The following is a 9,146-nucleotide window of genomic DNA, read 5'->3' as shown; positions in this document are numbered from 1 at the left end:
CTGCTTTAGTTATCGAGACATGCACATAAAGTCATCAAATTTCCAGGATTTTCCAAAAATTATATAAAATAATTCGATTTCCAGGATTTTTCAAAAATTATATAAAATAATTCAATTTCCAGGATTTTCCAAACATTATATAAAAATATAAAATTTGATTGTTCCAAGGATGAACCTTATTGGAATTCGTGATAACTGTCTTTTGCTGTGCGTAATACAAAACAAATTAGATGCAAATATGTAAAATTTTATGAAAATTTACCTTCCTCATACCCGTAAAATACACTCTACAGCAAAGATATAATTGTGCATCAAAACTCCAATTAAAATTTATTTTGGTGAAAATCGGTTCAGCCATACCGTTCAAGTTTGAGAACGATAAAATTATACAAGTTAAAAAGTATCAGTTGGTATTGCCGACAGATGTATACCCTCAGCCGATGTTTTAGTATTTAACTATATTTTTACTTATGTTATCACTATTCAAATTGTTGACCCTCTATGGATTAGGCTCCGAAGGAATGGACCACCCAATATTACCCATTTCGTATTAAACCTAAATAAATATTATATAAATATTGCGACGTGCCAGGTTTGGACTATATTGGGAACTTCCTTCACTTTACATGAGATGTGGGATAATTTTTAGAAAATGTTTAGAAATATTTAGATATAACAAGTTCCAAAGAATCGCTGACTTGTTTCGCAAATTATGACTGATAAAAGTATTGAAAATTGCGACCTTCTTTGAATGAGGTACCAGATGGGGTTCGCAGGTACATATCATCTTGCGTTAGCAAAAATATTTAGATGTGTTAAATTTGAAAAGAGTTGGAAGCTGATGCAAATATTTGGATTTGCAAAGCTGTTAAAATTATTCCAGCTCATTATATTGTTTTGTGTCTCGTACCATCGCTCGTTACCGTGATCCTGGTACCGTAGCACGACGTTAAGGAAGTTGAGGGAACAAAGCAGCAACATCAGCAGAAATGGCTCGAAAAGTAAAGAAGCGACTTGATCGAGACCCGCGTCGCAGTGGCCGAAAATGGCTCGTGAGCTGAACATATCGCAAAATTCCTTCCAATAAGTGCAAGAACTTACACCGCAACAGAAAGAATAGAAAATAGACTCAAAAGAGCTAACCGAAAGTGGTGAACTGCCGAATTAGGTTTTCTCCGATGAGAAAACATTCATTGTCCAGCAGTTTGTAAACAAACAAAATGATTGTGTTAACTTGCAGAAGAGGTCAGTTGAGCACATTCGGTTTTCCACCATAACAGCCGATGGCACCATCGCACTCAGCTTCTTTTCCAGCGCACAATTGCCACCAAAATCTCCGGATACCAATCCGTTGGACTATTGTATCTGTAGTATTTTAGAGAGCAAGGTTGACACTAAAAAATACCAAAGTGCCGATTACATCAAGCAAGCGCTTCGCTGGGAATGGACCAAAATACCGCAGAGCAACATTCAGGCAGAGTGTAATGATTTCATTGGCCGTTTGAAGGACATAATTTGTGTCAAAGGCGACCAATTCGAACAAATCTAAACTTATTCTAAAATTTGATGCTATTTCCAGAACAATTTGTAATGTGTCTTGGATGGTTGGTATTGCAAATGAGATATATTGGTCCACCTTTTGGTATAGTCCCCATATAATATAATGGTATCTTTCGATATTCGGTATTCGGTAGATACCCACCGATATTCAGTATTTTGGTAATCCTAGTCACATTTACCCACAAATTTGGGATTTGAAAAGATTTGTCAGATGGCAATCCTTGAAATATAAAATTTTCTATAGAGGTTTCCGTTTTGGTATGGCCCCATATAACGGCCTCACTCACTTTATGGTTTTTTGATAAGTTTAACTGCATTATGCAAATGGTACTACTGTTATATAATGTTTAAAGTGAAACACGCTTGAATTCAGATACTTTTATATAAAAATGCTTCTTTTACCCTAAGTTCGGCCCGGCCGATTTTAATATTTTCTTACTTGTTTTTTTAGTAAAGTATTACGTCCTGGTATTTCTCATTATTTTGCCGTAGACATACCTACAATGTACTGATTCCTAGAAATCTGTACGGACATAACCTGTATGACATCTTTATTTTCACTAGAACATAATTGTCCAACTCCCACGCATTTTTATCTTCCTCAGTGGTTAATTAAAAATAACTTCTACGATTTTTTTTAAAATAAAACTAAAATTCCTTTTGTATTTCTTCTAAACCATGAAAGTGGGTTGTGCATTTTCAAAATTTTATTTGGGATACCCCAAAAGCGTTGCTTTTTTAAACAACAATAATGACTATTTTAGAACAAAACAAGTAAGCAAATGCTATAGCCGTGCGGGGCCGACCATGTGATACCCTACAACACTACAATATGTTAGAAGCTCTCTTATGTCCAAATCCATTTTTGAAAATTCGCTTTTGAAATTATGGCACGGAGCACTGCCACATATTAACCTTAGCATTTTGATCAGGGACATTTGCCCAATATGTACGCACTCCGTCGTGTTGTTAGTTGCTGTGGTCCATTTTACCGGTATATATAATCCAATAGTCATCCAAAATGCTAGAACTCTTCAATGTCCTTAACTCTCTTCTCAGGCGTGTCGATTGGCTGCAAAATAAGGAACATTTTTAGTTGTTGGTCCATTTCAACCCCTAAATATATTGCGGACATCTTCGAAAACAATAAGCCAAGCCCTTATGAACCTAACCGTACCGTTGCGAAAATTTTCATGAGGATCGGACGATAATTTCTGATTGTATATAATAAACAAAACCTGTTTTGTAAGGTGAAAAAATATTACAAAATATACACTTTAATGTTACAAGTCAAAATGAAAAAATCGCATGCGATAAAAAATATGAAAAAATAAAAAAAAAATGTCACAAAATACTACAAAATCTGTATTAATATCAATATTCGCATCTTTTTTTAGATTTTATTCTTTTATGCTAACAGGGCATTCTGAATTGACAAAATGTGTCAAAATCTGTACAGCCATTCTTGAGATTTGTATATACAAATTGTATATATTTCGCTATATATATCAGATATATTTACTATCGGCATCTACGTAACGGTTAGAATTGTCCTGTTCGTCTATATGTGATTTCGCCGGGATTTAAAATATTCGCGGTTAAATGGAAAATTTTACTTTTATGTTACTTTTAACACAAATGTTATGGTCCATTTCACCCACTAAATATTACCCGATGACCATCAAAATTGGAAGACTTCTGCCCAGCCCTAAGTTCTAGCCCCATGCTAACTTCCGCATCGATTGGTCCATAATTGCGTCTTGTAGAGCAACGTCAGTTTTTGGTCCAATTCAACCCCCAAATATTAGGAGATCATCTCTGAAGTAAATAGGGTTCTATTCTGGCTCTAGACCGACCTCCATTCTAAATTTCTTGAAGATCGGGCTATAATTGCGACCTGTATAGTGATTACAAGTTAATATGGACAGACGGACAGACGGACGGGCGAACATACTAGATCAACTCAGCTCGGCGAGATAGGAATATCCATATATACTTTCCTATATGGGAAACCAATATTTCGAGGTATTACATAATTTTTGGCCCAATCAAACTTATAATACCCCTAACGCATAGTGTTGTAGGGTATAAAAAGAGAACCCAATTATGCTATGGAGGAGGAAATAAAATTGAATTTTTTGTTTAAAGTTAAGTTAAATAAAATTTAATTTTGTAACTTATATAAAATAAAATTAATAAATAAATGTGTCTTCAGAAACATGATTTTGCCTATTTACATAATTACGCGAATAACGGAAAAATATGAATTTCATACAATTCGAATTTATATTTTAATAAAAAATCCATAAATTAACATATTGTAGTTTCAGATATAAAGTTAAACAACATGACGAATACGTTATGACGTTATGATTATTATTTCCTTGCCATTTTTTAAACTCGCTTTATAATACAAATCAATAAAAATTGAAATAAAAATATTTCTATTACATTCAGTTCTTGACCCAGACATTAAAATGAGGCTACAACTAGAATATGGACAAAAAGAAGAAAAAGAAAAGCAAAAAAGAAGACTAAGACATTCACAAAATCCAAAAAAAAGAAGCAAAATGCATTTTAAAATATCAGACATAACAACATCATTATGAGCTTGGAGAGATTCTCTCAGGAGAGTGCAATTTTTCATTTACATTTATATTCTCTCTTTTCCCTCAAAAAAGTTCTTTTTTGGAATATTTTGTAAAAAATGACACTGCAATTCCTTCACGGCTTACATTTGCACACAACTTGTTTGCAGGACACACACACAGGCGTACATCCTTGCTTTTTCCTTGTCACGTTTTTTTTTTCTTTTATTCATATATTCTTTCAGTGAAACATGCCATCAGACTTGCAAGCCATCATCTCTAAATAATAATCGTCATCGTAGAACGCCCTCTGCAACCGGTATTCATAACATTTTAAGCTTTGTCTGACAATCAATGATGCAACAACAACAACTTCATTACTATCTAGCAAATCATCAGAGAACTCATTAGCAAAAATATTCTCCAAATCGCCATAATCATCATCGTCTTTACTACCCGTGCTCTCATTCTTCGGAGCAGCAGCTACAGCAACAACATCATCATCATCATCGTCGTCTCTGTCTCCATCAACATTTTGAAAATCATGAACATTGAACACTAACCTTTTACACTTTCTTCCTTCGCTCATTCTCCGTGTGTGTGTGTGTGTGCCTTATCGATGTGTTTGGGTTTGTTGTCTGAATTTTCTCCAGCTCATACTTCTTTGTTGCTGACAGTATTTACTCTCTCGCTGTGTTTTTTTTTCGTGTTCTTCTACTGGTCTATATTGTGGGGTGGCAAAGCAGATTTGCTTTGCTTTGGCTTTGTTGTTGTTGCTGCTTTTCTAAAAAAAGTTCACCAACATTGTGTTTTTTCGCATTTTTTAAATATTTTTTCGCCGTATTTTATATTTTGTGCTTTTTTGCGTTTACATTGGAAACAGTGGTTCGCTTGGGGAAGGAATTATATAATATATGAACATGGAGACCTGTGAACGTTTTCATTCTATGGCTGTCCTGAAGAGAATTTTTCCTTATAAAAGTTTACAATGAATATATAGAAGACTTGTGTTTAAACTAGAACTGTTAAAGTGGTTCCATGTATAAAATACCGATAAAGAATGGGGCAGAACCTCGTATTTTAAAATTGCTTTAGCTCAACATAATATTTTTGACTGCATTAGAACAACTGTAAATGGAATATATCGGTTTACTCGTTCTGGTACTTTCCCATTAAGGGTCAAAAATTTAGTAACCATATGCAGATATTTAATATTGGGCCACTCCTGCTTTTTACCTTCCCCAAATGTTACAACTCTTATATTGAGCGTATGGGAAACACAATATAGTTCATGCTCGACACATCGTAATATTGGGTTAGTTGAGTATAGACCAGTAAGGAAAAGTCAAAAATCGGCCTACTCTATGATACCCTACACCACTATACATATCTAGTAGAGCTCCAATAACAGCAGAATTTATTAGAAGCAGATCATACCACTTATCAACATTTGGCTTTAGAGCAGCCATAATTTGGTTTCAGAGGCAACTAATATACATATGGGAGGCATATCCAATTCTGAATCGATTTTCACTAACTTTGACGGAGAAATATTAATCTTTTATACCAAATAGAAGGATTATACTAAAAAAATATATCGAAGCCCAGTTGCAAAAAATGTAAAAGTATGTCTCGAAATTCACTCCATTTGGGCTGATATTAGCCATTATTTGCACAATAGACCTGAAATCGGATTAAGGATATACATGGGTGTTATATTCAAACCTTAGCCGAGCTCGTTAAATTTGACAGAGATGTTTTTGAATTCCAAAATTTATCTGGTACCAAATGCCATTGTTGTCGAATGCATATAACGAACGTGAGGGACTTAAACACCAAATCGGGTGAAATATATATATGGGAGCTATAGCTATATCTGAACCGATTTCACCACACTTGATGTAAGTGCTTCTAGTCTGAATTCGGTCGGATGTACCAAAATTCTATACTTTTGGGCTGATATTGGCAATTTGGTGCACAATTAACCCGAAATCGGTTGAAGATATCTATGGGAGCTATATCCAAGCCTTTATCTGGTACCAAATATTATTGTTTTGGGGTGCATATTCCGCGTGTGAGAGACGTGAAACCACAAATCGGAAGAAACATATATATGGGAGCCATATCCATATCTGAACCGATTTTCTCCAAATTTGGCGTACTTACTTCTAAACTGAATTCGATCGGATGTTCCAAAAATTCAGTTCGTTTTGACTGATAATGGAAATTGACCGAGTCTCACCAATTTTAATAGGGGTCGTCCTTGGGTCAAACAAATCCAAACATATGGAAATTTTTTATCTCAATTGAATAATAAATACGATCTGCATTTTGTTCATAAAAATATTGGACAGACGGACTAACATGAATAAATCCACTCAGAAAGTGATTCTATGAAGATCCTCAAAAGTAACTATGTGTCTATCTCGCTTCCTTCTCCATGTTACAAACAAAAAAGACATAATACCCTTATCACTATGTGGTGTAGGGTATGAAGGTAGCACTAGCAATAGATGCTATATCGCTAACTGAAGAGATAGAGCTGAAATTGGATATTGAGGTACCTGTTTGCTATATGTAATTGAAATGTGGAGGTGGGTTTGGAAATGTGCACTATAGTAGTTCCAAATGTACATAATTCAACTAAATTTGTAATTGAGTGAGCAGCTAAAAATAAAATATGGAACGGTTTTGCAAATGGGTACTAAAATTATACGAAAAGTATTAATTGGTACTAAATTTGGTATTGAGTGGTCTCCTTTGTATCTGGAATTGAGAAATGGAGGTGGTTTTAGAAATGTGTACTATAATTGTAGGAAACGTGCTAAGTAGTACTATTTTATTGGTCTGAATTTTGATATATAGATTTGGACTCGTATCCATACGACATTTGTATTAAATGTACTAATTTGGGTATTGGGTGAAGGGATAGATCTGGAATCCTCAAATTTAATATTGAGTTCTTTTTGGTTTTTGGATGTGGTTTAGATATGGAGGTGGTTGGTGGAAATGTGCACAATAATTGTACGAAAAGTACTACATAGTACTGGTAAAGGGATTGAGACAAAATTCAGAATTCAGAATCGGCGTTTAAGATTTGACGGTGATTTGGATATGAGTCCTTCATTTGTACGAAATGTACTAAATGGTACTAAGATGGGTATTGGGTGAAGGAATAGAACTGGAATCCTCAAATTTGATATTGAGGTCTTTGTTGGTATCTGGAATTGATATATGGAGGAGGTTTTGAATATGTCTACTATAAATGTACGAATAGTACTAAATAGCACTAAATTTGGCATTGGATGAAGGAATGGAGCTGCAATCCTGAAATTATGTCACTGTTGGGGTCTGTGGTTAAGATATGAAGGGAGTTTTGGAAATGCGTCCTACATTTGTACTAAAATCACTATATAGTACTTAATTTGGTGAAAGGATGGGGTTGGAATCCTCAAATGAAAGAGAAACGAAATGGTTTTTCAAATGAGTACTAAATGTGTACGGAAAGTACTAAATGTTACTAAATTTGGTATTGAGTGAATGTATTGAGCAAAAATTCTGAACTTTGATATTAAGTTCACTGTTGGTTTTCTAGATCTTAAATATGGAGACGTCCAAATACTTTGGGACCGAAAAAGTGGATCTGGTGTACATTGAGCCTCCTCGGTAATCTTTAAAATTAAAGATTTTGGTACACATTTGTCCATTATTCTTTCCGAAAAAGGAAAAACTTGAATGAAATACAAAACCTTGAAAATCTGAAAATTTAATACCATGCATGAAGTTTGAATTAAAAAATTGTGTCAACCTAAACAAATTGTGCATTTTGAGTACTAACAACTAAAAAACATTAAGTTCGGCTGAGCCGAACTCTTAATACCCTTCATCTTTGAGTAAAAAAACATTTATGAATAAAATATCTGAATTCAATCGTGTTCCACTTTAAACTGCAAATACCAGTAAGACCGTTTGGATAATACTGTTAAACTTTTCAAAAAAAAAAACATAAAGTGGGTGAGGCTGTCATATGGGGGTTACTGCGGGAACTTCTACAGACAATTTTATACTTCAAGAAATGTTATCTACCAATTCTTTTTAAAAATAAATTTAAAACAATTTCGTGGGTAAATGTGACTAGGAGTATTAAAATACCGAATATCTGTGGGTATTATTATATGTGCGCTATAGGAAAACGTAGACTTAAATATTCAATGTACTGCCACCGGAGCTAGAACCCAGAATGAACTACAAATACCAATTTTTAGACAAATCCGTGGAAAAAAGTCGCAAAAATTATCAAAATACCAATATCGGGAGGAATACCAAAACGTGGACCTATATAGGGTGAGATACAAAAAACTGCAACGAAGTCAAACGCCATAATTTTTACATTTTTTTTTTAAATTTTATTGAATGAAAGCAAAAAATGTCGGAAATAGCATCAAGTTTTAGAATAAGTTTAGATTTGTTCGAATTGGTCATCTTTGGCACGAATTATGGTGTTCAAACGGTCAATGAAACCGTTAAACACTGCGGTATTTGGGCTCGTTCCCGGCGAAGGACTTGCTTGAGGTGATCGCCACTTTGATATTTTTTAGTGCCAACCTTGCTTTCCAAAGTACTCCAGACACAAAAGTATAACTTTTTTCTGGAAAATTCTCACCAAAATGCTTTTTTTCGAACGAGAGGCTTAGGAATGACAGCATTCTGAAGTTGTTTGCAGTTTTTTCATCTCATCCTATATATACTATGTTCCGCCACTGGAGCTTAAACCCATTGCGAACTACAAATACCAATTTCTTGACAAATCCGTGAAAAATGTGGCAACAATCATCAAAATACCGAATATCGGGAGTTACCGTTATATTTGGGCTATACCAAAACGTGGACCTATATATACTATGTTCCGCCACCGGAGTTTAAACTCTTTGCGAACTACAAATACCAATTTTTAGACAAATCCGTGAAAAGACGTGGAAAAAATTAATAAAATACCGA

This window comes from Musca domestica, unplaced genomic scaffold (genome assembly GCF_030504385.1).
Source record: "Musca domestica strain aabys unplaced genomic scaffold, Musca_domestica.polishedcontigs.V.1.1 39, whole genome shotgun sequence".
Classification (NCBI taxonomy): Eukaryota; Metazoa; Arthropoda; class Insecta; order Diptera; family Muscidae; genus Musca; species Musca domestica.
This window is presented reverse-complemented; position numbering follows the sequence as displayed.